General features: G+C 49.3%; 1 protein-coding gene across 2 annotated transcripts in view; it reads right to left on the bottom strand.

Moving 5' to 3' along the window:
* Nucleotides 1-27,880, bottom strand: part of CREBBP (CREB binding lysine acetyltransferase) — a 1,382,831-nt gene that overhangs the window by 851,055 nt on the left and 503,896 nt on the right. The gene's annotated exons all lie outside the window — the stretch shown is intronic.

The following is a 27,880-nucleotide window of genomic DNA, read 5'->3' as shown; positions in this document are numbered from 1 at the left end:
TTCTACCGGTAAAAAGATTTTCCCTACATGCGGGTATAAATCACACGTGACAGGAACCCCCCAAAACTGCGACAATATTAAGATCACACATACACTACATCATCTTAACTCTGTGACCATAATGGCCTGCTCATATTTAGCATGCATAGTTTCTTTGAGATCCCATTGCTGAATTCAGCATTAAGTCTAGTTTTTAGTACTGTACAGTTTTCCAGTTCACCTGTGCAAAGATCGTAAAAACCCCACTCAACAAATAAATATTCACCAGCAAAAGAGAAAAAACCAGGGAAGAAACTTCTTTCCTCACTGCTCTTTTTCTGAAAGCCAAGAAAAGGGTCATCATATTCAAGCAAACACTTTGTGGATACCATTATCAGAAGAAAAAACGTCACTATTTCCTCTTTTTGGAAAAATCTACAAACTTGCCATATTTTGGATATTTTACTCAGGATCTCCAGGGTTGATCACAATCACTATGTACACTGGTGTAGGAAATCTGCCTTTCCTGTGTGGTTTCCTGGATTTTGACTCTTGCTGGACCATAAAGTTTTTCTGATTTTAGAAGTATGCGCACTTTAAACCTGCTATCCAATGGTAAAGTGTCTTTGCTCCCTCTTTTAATACGTTTGTATTGGCATACTCCTAATGAACAACTTACTTACCTTAGGTCACACCTTATCTGGTAGAGGCTATCTAGCCGCAGACTCCTTATCGTAGAAATAATCCTAGGTGTCAGGCTGGAACAGAAAACTTTGACCAGTACCTCTGTGTGCTGATCGGTCGACTAATTTGGCTCTGGGTCATTGTCTGCAGGGGATGTGGGATGCCTATATAGGTCCTACTCACAACAGGTACCTAATGGAAAATTCTTAAGTGATTAACTACACAATGTGTTTGAATTGTCAAAAAAATAATGAGCATGTGCTTTTTAAAGACCAGAACCCTCACTCACCACAAGGGTGACATGCTTCATCATTGGGTTTCCTCTTGCACATAGTGCCCGCAAGGTGCACTATGTGGGCTACAACTCTCCCAATGGAGAGGAGCGTGAGGTGTTTTGTAATTCCAATGGAAACAGTGACTGAGGGGCAGAGTGCAAATCAAAAGTGACTAAAAACATCTCATAGGGAAACCAAACTTTAATAATTTTCCTAATGGATGTCATCCATTAGGAAAATTATTAAAGTTTGTGTCCAGGAAATGAAGTCTTGCCTCCTCTTTGGCAGCGTGGGGCAGAGCAAGTAAGATAGGGAATGTGATGGTCTGGACTACATGAAAAGGCGTTACCACTTCGGCAGGAACGAGGCACATGTTTTCAAAACCAGTATTTCTGGAAAATACATCAAGTAATAAGGGTGCACAGAAAGTCCTTGCAGTTCACCATCCCTCTTGGCCGATATAATGGCTACTAAAAAGGCTGTTTTGAAGGTTAACAGTTGTGTAGAGAGCACGTGTATAAGTGTCCAAAGGGCGAGCACAAAAGGAAGCTCAAACCAAGGTTCAGGTCTCATTGAGGTACGATGAAGGGATTTGGTGGCAACATATGTTGTAGACCTTTTAGAAAACGAGTCAACATGTGACTTTAAGAGAGGAATGATCAGGCAAACTCAAGAATGCGGATATGGCCGAAAGGTGCCCTTTAACTTAGTCCACAGAACAAACAAACAAAACATGAGACAGAGGTGCAGAAAGGGAATCAACAGTTTTGAAGCTACATCAAGCCACAAATTAGTCCTAATGGCAGGAGCACACTATCTGGTTTGAAAGACTCCTGGCTGCCAGAATGACATCACAGTTTTCTGGAGGGAGATCACAAACCAGTAACTGCTGCAGCTCAATCTACATGCATGAAGATGGAGCGTGCACAGGTTTAGGAGAAAGACTCCGCCTTGTTGTGACAGTAGATACTTGCTAAGTGGCAGCCTGATGGGGGGGAACAATGCTCATGCTCAGGAATTTGTGATACCATGCTCTGCATGCCCAAGGAGGAGTGGTAAGAATGACTTGGGCTCAGTTGTTCCTGATCATCTTGAGCACTATGCATAAGTGGTATCAGAGTAAGGGCATACAGGAGACCAGAGCTCCACTCAAGACAAAATGTGTCTCTAAGCAAGAAGTGCTGACATTGCACATTCAAGGCTGTGGCAAAGAGTTCTAACCAAGGTTCTCCCAAATCTCTGAAGAGACCTTGCACTACCTCTGAATTGAGGCACCAGCTGTGATGCACTAGGCACCGACGGCTGAGCTTGTCCACTCTGGTATTCAAAGAGCCTGCCAGAAGTTGAACTATCAGAACACTGCCCTGGCATTCCCAGCCTCTTGATCCAGGGTCCACGACCCCACCCAGTCATGCTTGTTGCAATACCACATGGCGGTGGTGTTGTCCATGAACACCTGAACTAGCCTTCTCCAGATGGAAGGAAGAAAGCCTTTAAATGGCAGTTGGATCACTCTCAGCTCCAAAAGTTTCATGTGGAGCTGAAACTCTGCCGGAGACCAGAATCCTCTGCTCTTCACCTCCCTCCGGTGGCAGTCCCACCCTAGGAGTGACACCTGCCACTACTGTCTGCTCTGGGTGGTGAAGGGGGAGGTTTCTGCTGCTGACCCAATCGTGGTTCGTCAGCCACCACTACACATCTTTCACAGTTCCCTACTATGAGGAAATGCCTTTGTTGAACAAGTTACTTACATTCGGTAACAATGTATCTGTAAGAGACACAGGTAGTTGTAGATTCCTTATCTTAGAATTACCCCTAAGCTTCGGAATGGATCCAGAGAATATTTTCTTAGCAGTACCCCTGCGTGTCGGAAGGTGGTGTCGGTTGACTCTGCGTCCATCATTTGTGTCGCGGTCGCCATCACGGTGCCTACTTAGACGCCGCCCCTGCGCACTGACATCAGTTATGACAGGACTTTCCACACCCGAAGCGCAGAGCCATGAAAGACACTGACCATTGGTGCGCTACAACTAGGGCCCTCTAAGGGAGACCCTATCCCTAGAAGTCAATACGCAGAGCGGGGAGGATGAGTGGGGCGGTAAGGAAACTACAACTAACCTATGTCTCTTACAGATACATCGTCATCAAAGGTAAGTAACTTGTTCATCTAAAAGACAATTAGTTGTAGATTCCTTACCTTAGAATGGATACACCAGCAATACCATCCACGGTGGTGAGTCCACGACCTAAGTTCACACCATAAAGTCCTGGAGGTCCAAACGGGCAAAATAGCTGCCCCTCGGAGCTTGTCTGTCCAGGGCAGTAATGTCTGGTGAATGTGTGCAAGGATGCCCACATGGCCCCATGGCAGGTGTCAATAATTGGGACTCCACATGCCAATGCAGTGGTTGCTGCCGTAGCCCTAGTAGAATGAGTACACAGCCCCCCTGGAGGTGGTACGCTTTTGAACAGCCAAACCTTTCTTGGCACCTACATAGGCAACAAAGAGTTGATAATCCACTGCATATCTTTTGTGCAGTCAAGGTAGAAGGACAGCACAAGTATAGTGTCCAGATTGTGGAGTCTCTCCTCCTCCTTGGAATGCGGCGGAGGTGGGTAAAAAGTGTGCTTAGTGATGGTTTGCCCTATGTGAAATGGAATAACTACTTTGGGAAGGATATAGGGCCTCGTCCTAAGCACCACTTCGTCCGGATGCAAAGAGAAGAAAGGGGGCTTAGAAGATAGAGCCTGAAGGTCACTCACCCTGCGAGCAGAGGTGATGGCAATGAGGAAGGCAGTTTTCAGAGTGAGGAGCCTGAGAGGACAGTTGTGAAGGGACTAGAAGGGAGCACAGATAAGATAGGTTAGAACATGATTCAAGTCCCACAGGGGAATTATGAAAGGAGATGGAGGAAAGAGATGAGTAATGCCCTTAAAGAATCTATTTACAATAGGGGACTTGAATAAAGAGGTCTGATCTGGCAGCCGAAGGAAAGCAGAGATAGCTGCAAGATGGCCTTTAAAACTGCCCAGGGCAGAGCCCTGCTGGGCCAAAGAAAGTATATACAAAAGAACCTCTGAAAGAGGGGTAGAAAGGAGATCCACAGCCTTTGCTGTGCACCATGCCAACAACTTGATCCATCTACTGGCGTATACCATTTTGACAGAGGGACGTCTGGCTGCCAAGTTGACATTTCAGATTTCGGGTGGAAAGTCGAAAGCTGTTAACTGTCCCTGCTCAATTTCCACGCAAGGAGGTGGATGCTGAACAGGTTCGGGTGAAGAACTGGCCCCTGTTGCTGCAACAGAAGATCCTCCCGAAAGGGGCAGTCTGATTGGAGGATCGATGGTCATGCTGAGGAGCTCGGGGTACCAGAAACGTCGTGCCCAGTCCGATTGTAAAATTTACGCAAAAATCTTAGCCACGAGGCTCAATGCAGACCTCCCACATTTGATAAGTAACTCACAAGTAGGGTTTCTTAAAAACCGCATGTAGAACGACAACACTTGCCTGCTATGCTATGTTCTAAAGAATGCGGCTTTTAAATCGGACCCTTCTATAGCAATCACCCTGGATGCAGAAAAGGCGTGCGACAGGGTTTCATGGTCCTTCAAACACTGCATGCATTTATTTGACTTGGGTGAACCCTACATAAATATGGTCATGGCCCTCTACTCGAAGCCTACTGCACGTATTGCAATTAACGGTTCCCTATGGGAGTGTCTCACTCTCCAACAAGGATCAAAACAAGGCTGCACTCTTTCACCATCCCTTTTCCTACTAGTGCTAGAGCCCTTAATACAAGACATCAAATAGAATACAGACATTAAAGGAGTAGGTTTTAATAATACTCAAGTTAAATTAGCCGCTTATGCGGACGATATCCTGATAGTAACAGAAGACCCGGGTCTCTCAATGCTGATTCTAACAAGACGGAAATATTCTATACACTCGGGGTACACACCAAATAGGGACAAATCGGAGGTAAAATCCCTAAATGTTCATTGTACCAGAGAGATTCTAGGCAACTCAGGTCTTGCATGGCAGCCGGGATTTATAAAATACTTAGGTATAGAATTTGGTAGCAATATAATCGACACTACACCACAATGAAAATAAAACGCTGGAAAAAATTAAGAAGCTTCTAGACACTTGGTCTCCAAAATGTATCACTTGGTGGGGAAGAATTGAAACGATAAAGATGATGATCATGCCCCTAATTAATTATCTAATCAACATGCTCCCTCTTATCTTAACAGAAGATTTCCACCATGAACTTGATATCCTCTTATCATAATATTTATGGCGAGGCAAGAAAGCTAGAATAAGAATTTAAAACCAAGGCTGGGGAGGAGGAGCATAGCGCGCAACCAAGATGGCCGCGTAGGTGCGAGGCTCCCGAGGACCTCCGCGACCTCCTACATATATCCTGACAATATCCTGTCCTAGATGAGGGGACTGTGTTGGTGAGCCCAAGATGAGGTGGCACCCGCTTTCCGCTTCCAAATTGGACCTCGGACTCCGGCGGTAGCACCGATTGAGATTTCCGGCCTTCTCCACGCCGGACCCCGGGTTGGAGTTGTGGGGTGATCCGGAGGCAAAGTCAAAAACAGCGGCGGGCTGGGCGCGGCGGCTCGCATACCCCGCACTTTCACTTTCGCTTTTGCACCCTCCTAGCTGTCTCGGCGAGGTTGGGTCGCGGGGCACTGTGAGGTAGTGTGGCCCCGTTGGGGTGCCCTGCCGGCCCGCCGGCTGTGGCTTGCCCCGTGGCCCAGTGGTGACCCCCCCCGGATCCCGTGAACCGGCTTGCCCGCCCTTTACGACGTGCCTGGCACGGCAGTGGGACTGGAACCATGTCCACAAAGCAAGATGGAGATCGGGCAAAGGTGAAATCTACCCGACGTGGCGCAGTCCACCAGTCTAACAGCATGGACCGCTATACCCTCCAGAAGGGATCTCCCGAGGTGCCGCGTAGGTCCCCTGAGGGCCCGACTGATGCTCCTGCTCTGCCCGCGGACCTGACCCTGCGAGACGTGATGGGCGCCATCGCTGAGATGAAGGCCTCGGTGGACCAGCGTTTTGATACACTGGCGCAGAAAATTGACTCGGTCCTTGTGGATGTTGGCCTGGTAAGGGCCGATTTATCCAAGACTAATGACCGGGTCGATTCGTTGGCCCACACCACATCGGGCCTCACGACGGATGTGGCAGCCCTCCAAAAGGAGGTGCGCCGGCTTGGCCAGGCGAGCGCGCTGATGGATCGTCGCCTGGAGGATTCTGAGGGTCGGGCCCGGAGGAACAATGTCCGTATTCTCGGGGTGCCTGAGGGACGGGAGGAGGCGGCGGCGGATCTATTCGTGGAGGACTTGATTCTCACCCACCTCCAGCCCCGGGGACTGAGTAAATTCTTCGCGGTGGAGCGGGCCCACAGGGTTCCCGGGGGAAGGCCCAAGGCCGGAGCCCCCCCGAGGCCTCTCATCGCCCGGATTTTCAACTTTCGGGACAGGGACGCTATCCTGCAATCCTCCAGACTACAGGGGCCGGTCAGACTCGACAATATGGACATAAATTTTTATCCTGACTTAACCCCAGCGGGCCAAAAGCAGAGATTAAGCGTTCTCGGAGTCAAACGTCGTCTACGGGACCTAAATCTCAAGTATGCTATGCTTTTCCCGGCTAAGCTGCGTGTGGAGTTGGATGGCCGTACGCACTTCTTTGATCGTCCCGAAGCAGCCGGGGACTGGTTAGATACCTTGCCTGGGGATCGGGATCGGGGGGGTGGGGGGGGGGGGGGGGGGGCGGTGGGGGGAGAGGGCCCGCCGGATCAGGACTGAGGGACTAATATTATGCCTCGCTCTGGACAAAATTGATGTCACTTTTGACTGTTCGCCTGTTCGAGTAAGTCTCCTCCTGTGGAGGTCGTGTGGGGTCTCTTGGGGGTTCTCCCTCCTCCTCTGGGGGTTTAGTTAGTTTCACCATCTATGGGGCGACAGGCACACTGCACTTTGGGGGGGCTGTTTGGGCTCATGCAGGGGTGCAGGGAGGGGGGAGTTCTGTTGGGGGGGGGGGGGGGGGGGGGAGTTGGGGTGGGGTGTTGTTGTTCGTTTTTACCACAAGGCAAACCCTTTTCTGTATTGTTTTTAAGGTGCTCTCCGGGGGACGATTGATGGCTCCTGTGTGTGATGGGGGGTAGGGAGTTGACTTTGTTGTCTTGGAACGTTAATGGACTGGGGGATAGGATCAAACGAGGTGTGGTCCTGCAGTATTTGAAACGAATCTCACCCGATGTAGTCTTCCTGCAGGAGACACACCTTATTGGAAACTCTTTTTGTGCCATGAATCGGCGTGGCTATCGTTTGGTGGCCCACTCGGGCTTCACATCGGGCTCACGGGGTGTGGGCATTATGGTGAAGAACTCGCTCCCGTTGGAAATTGATGAGGTGCGCCATGATGATAGGGGGCGCTATGCTGTTTTCGTGGGGAGAATGGAAGGCAAAGGCGTGGTTTTTGTATTGGTATACGTCCCACCGGGGTTACAGGCGACCACTTTTGCAGACTTGGGGCGCCTCCTCCTGGGCCTTCCGGGGGGACTCCTAGTGGTTGGGGGGGACTTCAATGCGGTGGTTTCTGGGACTCTGGATCGTCACCCCCCTAGGGACCTCCCCCGGGCCCAGGCGTGGCTATCTGGCCTCTTGGATACACTGGGATTGGTGGACTGCTGGCGCTTAAAACATCCCACGCAGCAGCAGTACACTTTCCACTCGGGGGCACATGGTAGCCTCTCACGGCTTGATCATGTCCTTGTCCCGGCGGCCTATGCTGGGAGTGTGGGGGAGGTGCGCCATCTATCGCGGGGTATCTCAGATCATTCCCCGCTCCTGTTCCATTTTGATGTCCTTCCGAGGGGTGAGGGCAGGGTAGTTCCCATCAATGCCTGGTACCTGCGCGACCCCACCATTCGCGCTGCTGTGATTAAATCCTTGCAGCGATACTTTGAGGAGAATGTGGGGTCCGTCCCTTCGGCTATCTCCTTGTGGGAAGCCTTCAAGACAGTTCTCAGAGGAGAGGCCCTGTCCCTCATTTCCCATGCCCGGAGGCGCGAGCGGGAGGAGGTTACCCGGGTGGAGGCCGAAATTGCTGAATTGGAGGGTGATTTAGAGGGCGGAGTGACGGATGCTGCACTGCATGTCCTACAACTTAAGCAGGCGGCCTACAGGGCCCTCGTCACGGAGGCGGCCAGGGGCCTCAGTAGGGAGCAGCAGGGGCGACTGTATGATGTGGGTGATAAGGCGGGCAAACTAATAGCGTGGTTGGATAAAAAGGAGAGAGTGAATCGTGTGGTCCCGCTGATTGAGAGGACGGATGGTGTGAGTGTCACCGAGCCAGAAGAAATTGTCTCCTGTTTCGCGGATTATTTCCGCGAGGTGTATTCTCCGGTCTCTCCTTGCTCGGAGGAGGACTCCCATTCCCTGCTTAGGGATATCGCGCTGCCCTCCCTCTCGGAGGAGGACAGGGTGTCGCTGGATGCCGCTCCTACATCCGACGAAATTGCCCTCGCCATACGTTCGGTTGCCTCTGGCAAGGCCATGGGCCCAAATGGCATCCCTATTGAGTTATATAAGTTGCGACCAGATGTACTGGCGCCCCACCTCCGTGCGATGTTCCTGGCGGCCCACTCGCTGGGCTCCCTCCCGCCGGACCAGCGTCTGGCTACTATCGTGGTGATCCACAAGGAGGGGAGGCCTCGGGACCGGGTCACATCCTATCGGCCTATCTCGCTTTTAAATGCGGAGCCCAAAATTCTCGCCAAGGTGCTGGCCAATCGGCTGGTCGGCGTGGTGGGCGACCTGGTTCACCAAGACCAGTCCGGCTTTATCCCCCATCGCAATACAGCCCTTAATCTGCGGCGCTTGCACGGGGTGCTCGCACGTGTCCCATTCGTGCGGGAGCCGGCCATTTTGGCGTCCTTAGACGCCACTATGGCGTTTGACACGCTTGAGTGGCCATACATTTGGGCGATGCTGGCGAAGTTTGGATTCGGCCCGGGCTTCATCAGTTGGGTCAAATTGTTGTACTCGGGCCCATTGGCGCAGGTGGTGGTGAATGGAAGAGTTTCGGCCCCATTCGAGCTGGGCCGGGGCACGCGACAGGGCTGCCCCTTGTCGCCGCTCCTGTTTGCGCTGGCCTTGGAGCCCCTGGCGGAGTGGCTGCGGTGGCACCCCTCCATCCGTGGACTCCGTTGGACCCCCGAATATGAGGACCGTGTGTCCCTATACGCTGACGACATCCTTTTGTACCTAGCCTCCCCACGTAAGTCACTCATAGTCCTGGTTGATGTTTTACGTTCATTCGGCCGGAACTCAGGCCTTGTCATCAACTGGGCTAAATCATGCGTGTATGTGCTCTCTGGGGAGGCTCCTGTCCTTCCGCGGGGTTGTCCGATTCAGATTGCCTCTCAGGGGTTTCGATACCTGGGTGTCTACATTACTCTGGACCCAGAGGCTCGCTACGAGCGGAACTTGCTTCCCCCTCTCCAGCGCTTGAAGGAGGACGTCGTGCGCTGGCGGCGCCTGCCGCTTTCGCCGCTCGGCCGGGCGGCGTTGTTTAAGATGATGTCGTTGCCACGTTTCTTATACGCTCTCCAGAACACTATGGACCCAGTCCCGGCGCGCTACTTCAGTGAGGTGGAGAGTTTACAGCGCCGCCTGTTCTGGGACGGGAGGCCGCGCATTGCCCTGGCGAAGTTGACGCTCCCATGGTATGACGGGGGGGATTGCCCTCCCGGACATTAAACGGTATTACTGGGCCTCCCAGCTAGCTGCAATTAACCATGGCCTCTATGGGCCCGCCTTGAACCCGGCGTTTGAGATGGACAAGATGCTACTGCCCGGTGGCGACTACAATCGAGCGCTCTACTCTGGCACGCCCGACGCTCGCTTGACGGGACCTACGCGTGTCATGGTCAGAGTATGGCATGCGGCTAATGCAGCTATGGGGTGGAAGGACCGTTTGACCCAGGCGTCACCGCTGTATGCGTCTGAGAAGTTGGGCTCTCTCTGGACCTCGAAGGGCTTCGCGAAATGGGACATGATAGGCATCAGTAAAGTGGGGGATCTCTGGTCGAGGGGAGGATTTAAAACATTCGAGATGCTGCAGACGGAGTTTCAGTTGCAGGGCAGTGAATACTTTCGATACCTGCAGATCCGTCATGCACTGGGCTCCGTCTTCCCAGACGTCGCCTCCATCCCGGAGTCTTCCCCCCTGGAGGATAGAGTGCTAGATGGCCACGTCCCAGACAGCACGATCTCCCTTATTTATAAAAAACTGATTAATGATCGATCGGGCTTGCTGATTGGCCTTCGCGAGGCTTGGGTCGCCGACGGTCTGGAGTTGGACGATGAGGACTGGACCTCCGCGGTGGCCTCTCCGAAGGAGGTGGCTATACCGGCTCGCCTTCGCTTCGTCCAGCTTAAGATACTCCACCGGGTCTACATGACGGGGCCAAGGCTTCAGCGTATGGGCTATACTGAGGATGGATTGTGTAAGCGTGGTTGTGGTGCCGTGGCGACCTTCCTGCATATCTTATGGGAATGCCCGAAGGTGGAGCGATTCTGGCGCGGTGTGCACGAGGTCCTGCGAGTGGTTACGCGTGTTGCGCTGCTGCCGGAAGCGAGGAGATGCCTGTTGAATGTGTGGGAACCAACTGACTACTCGGCTCCGCAAACGTGGTGGGTGACTCTGGGATATATGATTGCTAAGCGTGACATTGCGCAGCTGTGGGGATCCCAGAACCCCCCCGACGGTGTCGGCCTGGAAAGAGCACATGGACTGGTGCATGTTTTGAGAAAAGGTGGTGTATGTGGCGAGGGGTAAGCCTGGGACATGGGTGAAAGTGTGGGGCCCCTGGAACGCCTACCGTGGGAGTATTTGCGCGCCACCATTGCTGCCTGCTGCCTCACCAGCCCCGTCCCCTTAGCTGACCTCTTCCCCTAGCCCCGGGCACAGGGTTCCCCCAGTCCTTGCTCTGTTTCCCTTCCCCTCCTTGGATTCCTCTGATAGTTGGGGTTCCCCATTGGGGAGCACGTGCTGCTACTTTCGACTGTAGGGTAGCCTTGTGGGTGTTGTTTTTTTTTGTTGTTTGTATAAAATGAAACCGCACTGTGACGTATTATGGATGTGGCCCATGATGTTGATGACTCCTGCTTATGCTCCTTTGTAACGCCAAGTGTTCTATGGACGTATGCCATATGTTTCTGCCATTCCTAGCGGCCGGCAGGAAGGTTGTGGGCCCATATTTGTATATTCTTGAGATCTGTAATAAACGGTTTCAAAAAAAAAAAAAAAAAGAAACCTCACCCCCACCGCTGATCCTAACTCAGGCCTTCACGTCTGTATGTCGATATGCCAAAAAATGCACCAATGCCTCATCCCAGCCATATGCAGAGGTCCGGTCCATAAAGGCCAGATATATTGGCGATCGCTGTGCAATAGTGTATTTTCCAATGATTAAATTAAGATTTAGGCATTGTTCATTTGTGCCTACTTTACTCCTAAAACCCAGTTGGCATGATTCTAAGATACGATTTTACTCAGCCTAATTACAAATGTTATTATATAAAACTCTGCCTAAAAATTTCAGGGTATTGTCTATCAAGGAAATCGGTCTATAGCAGCTGCGTTGTGAGTGGTCACCCTTTTTAAAAAATTGGAACAATAATGCTTGTTGACCATGAGCTTGGTAGCGGGGCATTAGTTAAATTGTTAAAAACATTTAACAGAAGTTGGGCCTAAAAATCAGGTTTATGTTTAATGAGGTCAATCGGTAGCCCATCCAGACCTGGGGCTTTGTTGCCCACACTCTGGTGGATGGCTTCTTCGACCTCAGATAACAATATTGGAATCCTGGTTGGGACCCTATGCTTAAAGGGATCCGTTTCTTGTGCGGGGGCTGAATAAATCATAGAAACATGATTTTCCTAAGTTGCACTTGTTATTTTGCAGCTTATCGGGGTTAGTAACTGTCCAGTTGCTCTCAAATCTTTAACAGCAGCCCAGAATATATTCCCATTTTTTAGGCTACCGGCATTGGCAAGTGCATCCCAGTGGTCTTTTAATATTTCTTCCTTCCTTTTAGCAGTCGCAATCTTGTACTTCTGCCTTAACAATTTGACAAGTGGACTACACCTCGGGCTGGTCAACAGGGCCTTATGTAATTGTCTATTAGCCTCCAAGCACTCATGATTAAACCATCTAGGTCCTCGTTGCGCAATAGTGATAGGCTTCAATAGTAAGGATTTAATAGCCTCACAAAGTTTGATAAAAGCACTAATTGCATCAGGGTGAATTGTGGTCCCCATGGGTTGTAGCAATAACTTCAGCTTTCAATAAACAATCCTCTAAGGCAAGGGAAATAAAAATGTAATCAATCGTAGAAGCACAACTCCTCCCTCTGAATGTCGGCTCAGGGGGGTTGTTATCAATTGTTACAGCGGCGATTTCCATAGCATTAAAGAAATTATGATAATTCAGGTGTTCCACTAATTCCTTGCCCCTATTACAGTTTTGTCCTCTGCTGCATGGTCATTTACTGGTCCTGGTGTAGGGTAATTTGGCATTGAAGTCGCCTCCCAAGCAAATACCTTCTATTTTGGTAGAGTCTTTGTGATGCTGTTGGGTGGCGACAAATTCAAATAAATTTATATAATTCCCATTTGGTTTCTACTGAAAGTCATTGTTATAAAAATTAATTAGATAAAGAGAAACACCGCTTTTATACAATAAAGCTTAAAAATTGTCAAAAAAAAAAAATTAAAAAAAATAAATAAAAATAAAACCAAGGCTGGACAAATCCCTAAGTGGAGTTAATTTAGCCGATTTTAAAACATACCAAACAGCCTTCCTGGTAAAGCAGGGCTCCTAGTGGATTTCGCCTCCCATCAACTATACACCAGTATTGCTAGAAGTCGAAACATCTATCCTTGATATCCTTAACCCTCTTGCCCTGCTCACCTCTAGCCACACAAATCTAATTAGATCAAAATCTATTTTTAAAAACACAAAAGCAGCATTGCTAAAATTAGATAAGAAACTCAACTCAAGCATAAAGCGCTCCAAGTTGAAATCCATATGGAACAACCATAACATTTTATACAAGGGAAAAACCTTACACTATGGTTCCTGGATTAACAAAGGGATCTCCCCCCAACAGCTAGAAAGCTCCTCCTAAACAGTTACCTTTAAGAAACTCCAATCTAGTTACAGTTTAGAAAACATGGAATTTTACAACTTTCTTAAAGTTTAGAGCGCAGCACTGTCAAAAGCCAAATTACACAACTCTCCTCCATCCCTACCAAACTTTGTGACGAAGATGAACAAGCTAAGCCACAAAGTATCACTTATTTACAAACTGCTCCGCCCTAAAAACTCGTCTCTCAATAAACACCTTATAGCTTTCTCGGAGCTACATTCCTCCAACCCGCTACCAGAGACTAAATGGCCTCAAATAAGAGTTCCACTACCCGTAATAAAATATCTCCGGTCTTTCTCAAACAAAATTATAGCTCCTACTTGAAACCTTCTGGACACCTGCTCGTCTACACTCTCAACATCTCCGCGATGACCCTATTTGCTGAAACTGTAAGGAAGAAACAGGCAAATTAGCCCACCTTATCTTACACTGAAAAGCTGTATCGACATTTTGGGACGATGTATTTGCTATTCTATCAAAACTATTCAATTGTAAATTAAAAAGAGAACTCTCCACTTAACAACTGGCTTTCTTGATACTGAAACACAAAATTATGCAGACAAGGCCCCATTGGACCCATTATTCACATCCCACAATAAAAATGGTCCTGAATAATTGGAAGAACACGCAAAAGGCATCATACGAATGCTGGATGATTTGGATTACACACCTCAGGGGCGCAGACAATATCGCTCTTCAAAATTCTGGCTGGAAACCCCCTAACAGACACATGTGGGACAAACTAGCTGAATACTTCACCAAACACAAACCACCAAGATCATTCTACAGATACTATTTATAGGATATTTCCTTTCCACAGATCTTCTTAGCCACAAACAATAATTAAGGATGTGTGTTACAAATGGGATTTTTGGTTGGCTAGGCCATGTCCCGAAGTCGGGCAGAAACCACCACTCTAGTCAGGATAAGGGAGATAAGGGAGTTACACTCCTAAAATAACCCCTGCTCACCCCCTCGGTAGGTTGGCATCAGCAGTCAGGCTTATCTTAGAGGCAGTGTGTAAAGCATTTGCACATAACCAACAGTAATACAGTGTAAGCACTACAAAAGGACACCACACCAGTTTAGAAAAATATCCCATATTTTTATATATTTAAGACAAGACCAAAAACTATAAAAATCCACAATACAGTACTTAAAAAACTTCTTTATCAAAATATGCTTGAAAAATAGTTCCTTGATGTCGATAGCTCTGTCTGGGCTATCACGGCGTCATAAGCAAACAAATCCAAACAGTTCTGGCTGACCGCGGCGTCGCAGGCCAGCTACAGTGTCGGGTAGACCCGCAAAAAGTACCTTTTAGAAATGCAGGGCGTCGGCAACCTCTCGTTGTGCTTCCGAAATCACGGCGTACACAGGCGTCGGTTCCGGAGGACGGTACAGGAGTCGTCAGGGCCCTCGAAGTCACACACGTTGCAGTCAGGAGCGCTGGCAGGCATGTGGTGCTGTGTTGCGAGGTGCGGCATGTGGTGCCCTCAGGTTGCGGTGCGAGCAGCCGCTCAGTGGCGGCATCAGATGGCGTTGTCAGTGAGGACAGGGGTGCGGTGCGAGGTGAATGTAGTGCTCATCACGGTGCTGGCAGGTCACAGTGCAAGCAGCGGCATCGTAGTGGCTGAAGCGCTGTCGTCGGCTGACGAACTGGTGTCGATGGTGCCGGCGTCGGTAGATATATCACAAAAAGGACACTGTTCCTAAAAGTAGGGTGCAAAAAGTCACCCATACAATAAGGTGCAAAAAGTCACCAGGTGTAAAAAAAAGAGTCAAAAGAAGGAAAGAGAAAATCATTCCTAGGTAAAGGGACCCTCAAATGAAAGGAAAAACCATTATGTGTCCTCTGTTGCCCTCACACACCCCATAGGGTGTCATGCTTCATCATCGGGCAGTTGCTCCTCGTAGGGCCGGCGCTGCAATTCCCTACGGGTCCCCCGAAGGGTCTCTTTATCGGAGATCTTTTATAGGACTGCCGGATGGTGCATGAGGGTGTGTGGGGTGAGGGGTCCAATAAGGGTAAAGACAAAAAGTGCGTGCAAATGTTAAGAGAAATTCGTAAAGGGTAAACATGCAGCAATTGTATGAATCGTGTACCCTAAGCAGACTCAACTGCTGAATAAAATCTAGCCCCAATGGCATACTATGCCCGGGTATAGAAAGACATAGGTCAACATGTTTCGTGCCTGCGTCGCCTTAAGGGTCGTTGGGGCTTCGTCAGGACCAGAACTATAAAATGTAGTGTGCACGTGAAAACCAATTAAAATACCCTCAAAATCGATCAGGGCGGGCAGTAAACTGTATCACCCAAGATCTGGCTACAGCTGCATGATGTGACCGCTCCTGATCAGTACCATATAGGATGGTCTCCACATGTTTTTGGCCTTTCCATGACGGAGACCCATTTGTCATCATAGCTGAAAAGGGAAAGGTCAAGGTATGGACTGCCGCTGTATGACTGAGCACTGATGGGAAGCTGACCTAGAAGTCTCCTAACTGCCTCAGTGTGGCCACCATATTTTGCATTGATAATTGTGTCCTTAAATCGCCTTTGAATTTGTCTGGCAAAATTGTTGCTGGAGGCAGAGCATGGGAACTGTACAGCCTCACTGTGCAGCGTTGCATTCCTACATAGATCACAGAAGTTCTCAAAAAGTTCAAGCAGCTCATCAGAAGTATTCTCAAATACAGCAATTACCTCCGTTGTAACCATGTTGTACAACACAAAGAATGAAGGACGGACCATATGTGAAGTTTAGCTGTCTGTCGTAATTGATCCAATTGATCGGTAGGCCAAGGATGCGGTGCGGGATGAGGATGTTGTGTCGTGTAACTTTACGAGCGGTGCCCTCGAACCACGGAGCAAGCAGCAGCGTAGATTTCAGCGTGGAGCGGCATCGTCGACGATACCGTCGAAGGGGGGAGGATTGCGCGCCGAACAGGAAAACGAACGGTTCCGAACTAGAGCGCAAAGAATACATCCGAGCCCGATGGCGGGAAAAAACTATCTGAGGATGGAGCGGAAGCCCATGCGCAATATGATCCAAAGGAGGAGTCACATACCTCGATACTTCCAAAGACTTTCCAAGATAAAAACAACTGCAACATCCGGGCCCAACACCAGATGGCGATCTATGCACAGTGTGTAATCTGCAGCTCATATGCCTCGAACATCAGGTTATCGGTTTAAAAGTGAGTAATCAGTTTTGGGAGTTAATTTTCTGGGGTTAGAATCTGGGTTACCACAGGGTCAAAGATGAACTCAAAGAGCACCCTCAGTGGCACTTGGGTGGCCGGGTGTAGAGGGCTGAGGCCCAATTTTATCCAATGGAGGATAGGGGGCCTCCGGTTGGTGGCTGCTCATGGGCACGCCACTTCTATGTGAGAGCAAAGATCCTAGGGTTTAGCTCATGGCAAAGAGGGGTCCGATTTAGCACAAAAGGTTCACCCACAGCCACACAGAGGCGGCCAGATGCAGGGTGCTGAGTTGATGTGGGGTGCCCTGTTTTCAATGGGGGCTGCCGGTTTTGGCTGCAGGCTCGGTCCAGGAAGTCTCCTGCCAGGAACCAACAACTTGGCGGGTACGTTGGGGGGCTTGGGACATTGGTGCACCTCAGGACCTCTTCTCCAGGGCACAGGGCAGCAGGATGCAGGGGTGCCTGTTGAGGTCGTATTTCAACTTAACGGGTCGCTCGCAGTTGGGGGGTGGTGTCTCCGTGCAGAGGCTGCAGGGGATGTTAGGAAGTCCGGGAGGGGTTAACCCATGGTGGACTCTGACTCTGCAGCGCTGGGGGGGACATTGCTGAGCTGTAGGTGTCTGGTGCAGTAGTGCGGCCAGGCATCGGGTTCCTTCGACCTCAGCCGGCTCGGAATCTTTCTTTGGGGTTTCTTTTGCACAAAGCTGTTGTTCACAGGAGATTGGTCTTTGTTGAAGGCAGTCAGTCCTCCCAGAGGTTCTGGAGGTCCCTAGCTGACGGACAAGGCGATTTTTGACACAGGACCTCTGGTAACTGCAGACAGGCCAGTAGGGCTGAGGCCAAGCGAGTTCTTCTCTGCTGGGCGTCTTTTTTCGTCCTTTTTCGTGGGCTGCGGAAATCTGCCTTCTGGGTCCAGGGCTGATCCTAGATATTGTATTAAGGGGGCATTTTAGGGGTCTCGAGGTCAGTAGCAAATGGGCTACTGGCCTTAGTGTGACTACACCCTAGGTGTGCTCACCCCACGTGGGGGAGAGTGCACAATCATGAACACTGATTGGCGAGTGCCTGCCATCTGCAAGATGGCGGGTACTAAAAAGTGGGCTTCACCTCTCCTCCCCCACCTCTGGGCTGTTCTAATTTTTCCCACTTCTCCACCTGCCGAAAAGGGGGTGAGACAGGAAGGGGGCTTGCTCCTGATAGCAGGAGAGGATCACGTTACAAAGGCGACAAGACCGTTGCAGCTCCCCTGACAAAAACGGCTCTTCCTGATCTGGGGGAAGTGTGGTCACCTTTGCCCGGGAAACGCTTTGTTTCTGGGCCCAGGGAGTTAAGGCTTCCACCCCAGTGGTCCAGAAACATGTCTCGTAGTGGCAGGCTGGCGTTTACCAGTCAGGGAACCCACCAGAGGTTGGTCGTTTTTCAGGAGGCATCTCTAAGATGCTCTAAATGTATGGTATAATATATCCCACTGGCATCAATGTGGGTTTATTATGTTGAGATGTTTGCTATCAAACTTCCCAGAATTCAGTAAAGCCATTATGGCGCTGTGGAGTTCATAATGACAACCTTCCAGACCATGTACTCTATGGCTTTACTACACTTACAATGTCTAAGAATGGACTTAGACACTGTAGGAGTGTAGCGCTCATGCAACTGAACCCTAACCAGTGGAATAGTGCACCCAGATATAGGGGTGTCTTACCTATACCATAGGCAGTGGGTTGCAGGCATGGCACACGGGTATGTGTGCCATGTCGAGACTGCACTTTTTTCTGCACCACAAGAGGCAACCTGCAATGTCAGTGTGCGTGTGTTAAGGTACAAGAACTCTAAGGGTGGCACAGAATGTGCTATAGCCCTTAGAGGCATTCCCTGGTCACAGTGCCCTTGGTCCCCATGGCACCTTTTACAAGGGACTTACATGTGGCCAGAGAGGTGCCAATTGGGGGTACAAAGGTAGTTTTGAGAAAGAACACAGGACCTGGGAACCTGATTGGCAGGGACCCATGGCACATTAAGTCAGAGTGCATCAAAAATTTGTCAAAAATTGGGGGGCTACTGCAACAAAAAGATTGTTACTTACCTTGTAGCATCTGTTCTTGGCATGTAGAGCTGTAGATTCGCATGATTTGCATACTCCTGGCATCTACTGTTGGATGTTTGCAATTAGTTTTTCCTCGAAGAAGTCTTTCCCAGTCACGAGATAAGGCGGTGACTCCTTTCTATGATAGTGCGCATGGACATCAACTCCATTGTTAGATTGTTTTCCCGCAAGAGGATGAGAATGGACTGAATGAATAACAGAGATGTCATGCGTAGGGAATGTAAATAATAAGAACTGATACAACCATAGGTGTCTGGGGAGGAGGGAGGGCGCACATGATTCTACACCTCTACATGCCAAGAACAGATGCTTAGAGGGCAAGTAACAATCTGTTTGAGACGTGGTCTGTAGATCTACACGCTTTGCATAGATTGTATAGCAGTATTCTTCCAAAGCGGTGGCTAACCAGCAGGTGGTCCAGTTGTTTGAAAAGGAAAATGCTACTGACCAGTATGCATCTGTTCTTGACATGTAGAGCTGCAGAATTATATACTTGTGCATAGATCACCATCAATTGTTGGGCTCGGATGTTTGCACTTTGTTGTTGTATTGGGAGAAGTTCTTTGTAGTCACGAGATAGGTAACTCCTCCTTAGGACGATAGTGCGCATGGGCATTGACTCCATCCTCAGATTGTTTTTCGCCATAAAGGGTGATGATGGAGTTTGTGAGAAACAGAAAGAGCTGTCCATGTGTTATGTATCTAAGTAAGATAGCACTGCAACGGATAAAGGTATGGGTGTATATAATTCTGCAGCTCTACATGCCAAGAACAGATGCATACTGGTAGCATTTTCCGTTCGAGGCATATGAGCTGCAGAATATATACTTGTGCATAGACTTTATAGTAGTACTCTCCCTAGTGGTGGCCAACTCCATCGGTTACAGTGGTTTGAAAAAGTGTCCTTAGTACAGCCTGGCCCACACTAGCCTGTTGTTTTGCCTGCACATCTACACAATAGTGTTTTGTGAAAGTGTGCGGTGTAGACCATGTTGCTGCTTTACAAACTTAATCTATGGGAATGTTCCCTAAGAATGCCATAGAAGCCCCTAGTTTGCGTGTGGAATGCGCTCAAGGGGGGATAGAGAATGTACGCTTTGCTCCCTGGTAGCATATCTGGATGCATTTAACGATCCACCTGGCAATTCCAGCTTTTGATATAAGGTTGCCCTTATGTGATGGTGAGAAAGTTACAAAAAGTTGTTTAGATTTCCTGAAAGTTTTTGTCCTTTCAATGTAGTAAAGGATAGCTCTTTTGACGTCAATCGTATGAAGAGCCAGTTCTGCTACTGAGTTTGGATGAGGAAAAAAGACTGGCAGCTCAACAGACTGCTTAAGGTGGGAAGCAGAAACTACTTTTGGTAAGAAATTAGGGTTTGTCCTAAGAACCACTTTGTTGTGATGTATTTGCAAAAATGGTTCTTGTATGGTTAATGCCTGGAGTTCACTAACTTCTAAGAGATGTGATCGCTACAAGGAAAGCTACTTTCCATGTGAGAAATTGTAACTCACATTTATGTAAAGATTCAAATGGGGGACCCATGAACCTGGTAAGCACAATATTTAGGTTCCAATCTGGAGAGGGTGGAACTCTGACAGGAATTATCCTTTTAAGGCCTTCCATGAATGCTTTGATGGCAGGTACCTTAAACAATGACAAGTGTTGTCTGTTTTGTAGGTAAGCGGCTATGGCAGCAAGATGTAATCATATAGATGTGTATGCCAGATTACATTTTTGTAGATGCAAGAGAACAAATAATGTTTTGAATTGAAGCATCTAGTGGATCGATTGTGTTATTACAGTAGATAACGAATCTTTTCCATTTAGCTGCACAGCACGCTTTAGTGGTAGGACGCCTAGCCTCCTTAATGATATTCATACAGTCTGGCGGGAGATTGAGGTAACCAAACTCTAAGACTTCAGGAGCCAGATCGCAAGGTTTAGTTGGGCTATTTCTCCATGGTTCTGTGTGAGGAGCTTTGGAGAAAAGGTGCAACTTTTGATGTGGAACTACTGAGTTCCAGCAGGGTTGTGAACCATGGTTGACAGGCCCATGTTGGAGCAATCAGGATCATTGTGAGAGACTGTTTGAGCTTGCGCACCAGTAATGGAACGAGCGGTAGAGGCGGAAAAGCGTACGCAAATCTGCCTGACCAGTTCATCCATATCGCATTGCCTTTGGACAATGGGTGTGGATACCTGGAGGCGAAGCTTGGGCATTTTGTGTTTAAATGTATGGTGAACAGATCTATGTCTGGGTCGTTCCACATCTCAAAAAAACGGATGAAGAACTTGTGGATGAAGTTCCCATTCGTGGATATGCTGTCTCTGATGACTGAAAAGATCCGCAATTTGATTGTGTAACCCTGGGAGATGTTCTGGTAAGAGGTATATTGTTTGAGGAATGACCCATCTCCATTTGCTTTGCGCTAGGCGTGAAAGCTACAGAGTGTTTCCCCCCCCCCTGTTTTTGTACATAGTACATTGCTGTCATATTGTCCGTACGAACTAGGACCGCTTTCCCTATGAGATTTATTTGGAATGATTTTAATGCGAGCAAAAATCGCCAGTAATTACAGGTGATTGATGTGGAGCAGTTTCTTTTGAGGGGTCCACATGCCCTGAAAGGTATGGTTTAAGAGATGAGCGATGCGTCTGAGAGCACTATCTGTGGAACCGGGTCATGTAACGGCCGCCCTTTAAAATGGTGTTGTGTGTTCCACCACTGCAGAGAGCGATGCGTGCAGCTGTCCACCAACACCAGATATGTAAGCTGACCTTGAGCCTGGTTCCACTTATGTGCTAAACATCCCTGCAATGGACGCATTTGGAGTCTTGCGTAAGGTACGATGAAAATGCAAGAGGCCATCATCCCTATTAGCTGCATGAACACTTGAGCTGGTAGTGAGTGTTGAGGTTGAAATTTTGTTATGAGAGCTTGCATATTGGCTATCCTGACTGGACTGGGGTATGCAATGGCTTTTGAAGTATCCATTGTGGCGCCTAGATATTGTTGTGTGTGGGACGGTTGAAGATGTGACTTGGTGAGGTTTATTGTGAATCCTAAGTCATGCAGCAGCTGGATTGTTTTGTGTGTGTGGTGCACACAATTTCTGCGTGAGTTGGCTTTTATGAGCCAGTCGTCGAGGTAAGGAAACACATGACTGTGTTGTCTTCGCAAGTGAGCTGCTAATACTGCGAGACATTTTGTGAAAACTCTGGGTGCTGTAGTCACTCCGAATGGGTGGACTTTGAAATGGTAGTGCTGACCGTCCAGTACAAACCGTAGATATTACCTGTGAGCAGGGTGAATCGGAATGTGAAAGTAGGCGCCCTTGAGATTTAGAGTGGCAAGGAAATCGCCTTGTTGGAGCAGTGGGAGGACCTGTTTGAGAGTGACCATTTGAAAGTGGTCGGATTGTATGTACAGGTTTAACAGTCTGAGGTCTAATATTGGCCTGAGAGCACTGTCCTTTTTTGGGATGAGGAAGTAGAAGGAGTAAACCCCTGTACCTTGATGCTGTAGGGGAACCGGTTCTATTGCGTGCTTTTGCAAGAGAGAGAGAGAATCTCGTTTTAGAAGTGTTAGATGTTCTGTGAACATTGGACGTTTTTTGGGAGGTATGTGTGGGGGAGTAGAAGTGAGTTCCAGACAATAACCATACTGGATAATTTGTCTCACCCACCTGTCTGTGGTGATGGAATTCCAGACAGGCAGGAACTGTGATAGTCTTCCCCCGACCAGAGTGGAGGGGTCTGGGGGAGTGGATGGAGGTCACTGTTTTGTGGTAGGGGAGGTGCAGGTGTTATTCCCGCAGCCTCTTCCATTGTTATTCCCTCTGTAACCCCCTCTAAAATATCCTCTATTAGAGGAAGTTTGAGTGGTGCTTTTATAGGAAGATGAGGTGTTGTCTGTCCCAATGGTTTTAGGGGTGCACATATAAAAGGAGCAACAAAAGGAACCTCTAGTAGTTGGGGACTGTAAGGCCCCCATGGACTTAGCTGTTTTTTGTCTTTTTTCATCTTTTCTAAAGATGTGTCTACAGTAGGTCGAAACAAGTGTTCTTGATCAAAAGGCTGATTAAGAATTGTAGACTGCACTTTCTGCTTAAAACCAGATGTGTGTAGCCATGCGTGCCTGCGTAGTAAAATGCTTGTATTAACGGCTCGAGATGCTGTGTCCGCTGCATCAATGACACTTTTGATAGAGGTGTTTGTAGTTAGCATTCCCTCTTGTATAAGATAGTTAGCTTTGGACTTATAATGTTCTGGAAGATGTTGCGTGAGCGTCTGAAGCTCATCATAATGCACCCTATCATACCTGGCCAATAAAGCTTGGGCGTTGGCAAAGCGCCAGAAATTTGCTGCCTACGACGCAACCAGTTTACCAGATGCGTCCAATAATTTAAGATTCTTTATCCGGAGAGGGGCATCACCCGTTTGGGAATTTGCCAGTTTACAGGCATTTGACACTACTAGGGAATCTAAAGTGAGGTGCGCTTTGATATAAGTTGGATCATTTGGCGCTGGTTTATACTTTATCAACCCTGGGATTGAGAACTCTAGCCCTGACTAGGTCTTAAAACACATCAAGTGCATGTTTAATCATACCTTTTAACATAGGTAAAGTACTTGTTGACTTTTGTGATTGTGTAAAAGTCTCCAATAAAAAATCTTCCTCCAAAGTGTCTGAGTGTAACTCTACCCCATGATATTAGGCAGCTCTATTTATGAGTTATGCAAAACCTATGTTGTCGTCTTTTGGGGATGGTTTGGATGGGAAGAAGTCTGGTTCAGGTACATCGGGTACATTATTATATTCGTCCCAAGGGTCAGGTGGTGGAATACTGTGTAGGTCATCATCATTATCCTCATGTTGGTCTTCATCCCCATCCCCACCTCCAAAATCATTCTCATCATCTTGTGGTGCAGGTGAAGAATGAAGCAGTGGAGAGTGTGCTGGAGAAAGTAGTATAGTTGGAAGATTTGGAGACGGTGAGGAAGGTCTGAAAGGTGAAGTGCCTATGTCTCTCTTATTTAAGGGTACCTCAGGTGCTTCGGAGGTATCCAATTTCCTCTTTTTAGGTGGTATTGTTGTTACATGACCTGTAACAGGGTCAATGTGTAGGCTTTTTTTCGGCACCGACGATTTTGGTTCCGAGTGGTGCTTTAATTTAGTCTCTGTAGCTTTAGGAGGGTCTTGGTCTCCTTGTGCTTTGGTGGAGTTTTCGATACCGAAATCTTTTTCGGCTCCGAAGATTTATGGGATTTTTTCGGCTCCGAGGGCTTGTCCTCTGTGTGTTTTGGTGCCGAAAAGCTCGGCGTCGCAGCAGTCTTCGGTGTCTATGTAACAGGGCGTGGCACTGTTTGTTTTTGGCTTTTGTTCCAGTGCCGGGGATAGTTTTTCGGTACCGGTACGCGGCTGACTCGGTCCCGAGCCGCCTGATGGCTTGTCTTCGGGCTTCGGAGCTGGGCCCGAGGGCTGGGCATCTGAAGTATTATCTCGGTGTCTATCTGAGCCCGAAGGTGTTACCTGAGCCTGATCTTTTATTTTTGATGGGGCAGGGTGAAAGTGCCCTCTTTCTTGCATGGTATGCCCCCATTTTTTGCTGAATTGCTGATGTGCTTTGACTGAGTGTGCCCTGGACTCCTGCCAATCAGGTGCCCAGGGCTGTGTTCTTTCCTTAAAACTGCATTGACGCCTAAACCCAATTGGCACCTCTGGTCACAGGTCAGACCCTGGTAAATGGTCCCACAGGTACCCAGGGCACTGTGACCACAGAAGGACCCTAAGGGATGCAGCACTTATTGTGCCACCCTTAGAGGCCCTGTCCCCCGACACTCGCACACTGCCTTTGCAGGCTGCATGTCTTGGTGCAAAGCAAAGAGTAGACATGGCACACACCTGTGTGCCATGCCCACAAACCACTGCCCTGGCATACATCAGTCACCCCTCTAGCTGGGTGCCCTATGCCAGTGGCAAGGGTACAGGTGGATGAGCCCTGTGCCCCTACAGCACCCAAGTTTGGTATCGAACTTCTCAGCACATTAAATCCACACTGATGCCAGTGTGGGATTTAATGTAAAATGCACCACAGAGGGCATCTTAGAGATGCCCCCTGAAACCCTACCAACCTCCAGTGACCTGACTGTGTGGCTGCATAGGCTGCCACCACCAGACATGTTTCTGGACCCCTGGGTCGAGAGCCTGCTGCTCTCGGGGGCCTGAAACAATGCACATCCTGGGACGAGGTGCCAAGCCTCTTTCCCCACCCCCCTCCCCCCCAAGGATGGGCAGGGTTCATGAAGTAGAAGCAAGTAGAAGCTTCAAAGACATGCCGCCTTGTGTACCTCTCCAGACCATTTGCTGCTATCAGCAACTGGTCCCCAATGGTTCTACCCCCACTCTGGGCGGAAGAACCGGCAGGAAAAACAAGTGAAGAAGAGAGGTGTGCCCACCTCTGCCAAACCCACCCCTAAGATGGGGGAGCCGAGGTGAAGCACAACCTCAAGTTCCCACCATCTTGAGCAGGGGGGGACCCAACCAACCAGGGACAGGCTCCTGCCCCTCTCCCGTTGGAGAGTGACAGAATAGGGGGGTGTATCCACCCCAGGAAGGGGACTCATTGGTCCCTGCCCTTTACCTACATGTAACGCCCCTAAATATAGTATTTAGGTGCTCACTGAACCTTCCCTCCTCAGATCCAGCAACCACAAGAAAAAGAGAAGAGAAGAAGAAGGACGAGAAGCCGGGCAGAGCTAACAAGAGGACGACGCCCACTGACTTGGCCCCAGCCCTACCGGCCTGTCTCCCCTCAAACCTGCTCCTGTAAAACCCCGGCAGGTCCAGCGGACAGCAACCTCAAGAACCCCAGAGGAACTGCCTGCCTTCACTTTCCAAGCTGTTTCTCCCGTGAACACCGGACGTGTTTGAACTGCAGCTTCTGGTGCCAGCCAGGAACAGGACACTCTGCACCCGCCGAATCCGGCCAGAGCGGACCAATACAACGAGGAGGTCCCTCCGGCGATCCTGACCCGAGATCTGGCGACCCCTGACCTGCCTCAAGCCTCCGGACGATGCCTGCAGCCTCAATCCAGAGGACCCCCCCAACCGCGACCAGAGCGGGTAAGAAAATCTGATGTCCCAGGGCACCCCTGCACCCGATGCCCCACGGCCTTGTGTGCCCAACCCAGCAGTGCCTAACCAACCCTCTACATCCCAACTTACCCCTCGAAGTGGTGGTCACACCTGGAAGATCCTCGCCCCTGAGCCTGCAGTGTTTCTTTGTCCGGGAGAATCTCCATTGAAATCAACAGGGCACCCGACCTCAAAACAGCACCCTGCACCCGGCCGCCCTAGTTCCGCTGAGGGTGCCCCTTTGGTGCTAACTTGGTCCCCAACGTGCCCTGAGCTTAACCCTAGGAGCACTGCTCCCACAACCCCGTGGCATGCTTGCCAGCAGCAACCAACCAGGGTACCCATATCCTCCATAGGATAACATTGGGCCTCAACACACTGCACCCAGCCGCCCTAGTGCCACTGGGGGTGCAACCACAGTGCATCACTGACCCTGGGAGACCCCTGAGTCTTACCCCAGAACCCTAACTCAAAAGACCGATTATCTACCTGGAAACCGATAACCTCTCATAGAATAACATTGACAGTTTTTCTCCCAAAAAGTTTCTAAGTGTCAACTTTTTAAAACTGAGAATATTCCTTAAAAATCACACGATTAACCAAAATGCATTTTCTCAACTGTTTTCAGGAGATGTCCCAGTGCTGAATCTATGTAGCCAGCACCGAGTAAGAAATGGATTGTTAAGGTAACTTACCTGCTAAGTGAATTTCCTCCCATAGGATAACAGTGATTCTATGTGAAAAAGAGTCAACTTTTGAAATACAATAATATTCTTTAAAAATCGTACCTCTAACTAAAACTAATTTACTCAAATGTTTTCAGGAAATGTCCCAGTGCTGAATCTAGGATCTAGCCCTGTGTTAACAAAAGTAATCTGAAAAGTAATTAATTGTATTTTCCTTAAAAAGCCCATTCATTCGAATGTTCTATATCTGCTAAGTGTTGCAAACTGCTTACTTAAACTCTAAACAAAATCAGTACAAGTTATACTGCAATTTTGAACTGTGTTCATACAAGTAATCTACTACTGGGGCGACAAATCTCTGGGGAAGCAGCGTGGAATCGGCAGAGCTCCGCTGAAGCACAGGAGCACTCCCATCTCTTGCTCCAGTGCCGGCCGGGATCAGCACCTCCCCTCACAAGGACCACAACTACCAGCAGCCCCGCAGCCCTCAGTCAGGCGGCACAGCTGTCAGCGATCTGGAAGCGCGCCAGGAGGCGCTACAAAGGCGTGACTGGGGCCGAGTCCCTGGGGCGACATAAATCTCTGGGGAAGCAGCGTGGAATCGGCAGAGCTCCGCTGAGGCACAGGAGCACTCCCATCTCTTGCTCCAGTGCCGGCCGGGCTCAGCACCTCCCCTCACAAGGACCACAACTACCAGCAGCCCCGCAGCCCTCAGTCAGGCGGCACAGCTGTCAGCGATCTGGAAGCGCGCCAGGAGGCGCTACAAAGGCGTGACTGGGGCCGAGTCCCTGGGGCGACATAAATCTCTGGGGAAGCAGCGTGGAATCGGCAGAGCTCCGCTGAGGCACAGGAGCACTCCCATCTCTTGCTCCAGTGCCGGCCGGGCTCAGCACCTCCCCTCACAAGGACCACAACTACCAGCAGCCCCGCAGCCCTCAGTCAGGCGGCACAGCTGTCAGCGATCTGGAAGCGCGCCAGGAGGCACTACAAAGGCGTGACTTGGCCCTCCTCCCGCGAGGAAGCGCGCGGGAAGCGCCGGGAGAAGCCCGGGACAAGGGCGGGACCATCTGAAGCCGTCGTAGGCAGACGGAGGTTGGGTGGGCCAGGTCCCTGTCACCCGCTATTCTTGCTATTCCCTCTCGTGCTGATTCATGAACACGGGCCATTTGCTTACATTGCATCGATGGCCCAACCTCTGTGAGTACTGTTTGGTTCAAACTTCGCCTGTTTTTAATTGGCTTTGGTCACATTCTTGACATTTTGTTGCAATACTACTTGTGTTAAAAATATGGAGACACGTAATAGCTCTGTGGGGACATTGGATGCTTATCTCCTCCGGGCCGATTCCTTATTAAGCAAAGAAATAAACCTTATAGAGCGTAGACTCTCGATCGACCCTTTCCAACAGTCCCCGCTCAGACTTTTACCTCAAAGCATCCTTCCCCTCCCTTCTACTTCGCCCTTTCCCAGTTCTACCCTCATTCCCACAATCCCTATCACACAAATTCAATCTGCCAATAGCGAGATCAACCCTCCCCCCGTTACACCTTCTACGAAGG

Source organism: Triturus cristatus, chromosome 10 (assembly GCF_964204655.1).
Source record: "Triturus cristatus chromosome 10, aTriCri1.1, whole genome shotgun sequence".
NCBI lineage: Eukaryota > Metazoa > Chordata > Amphibia > Caudata > Salamandridae > Triturus > Triturus cristatus.
This window is presented reverse-complemented; position numbering and strand designations above follow the sequence as displayed.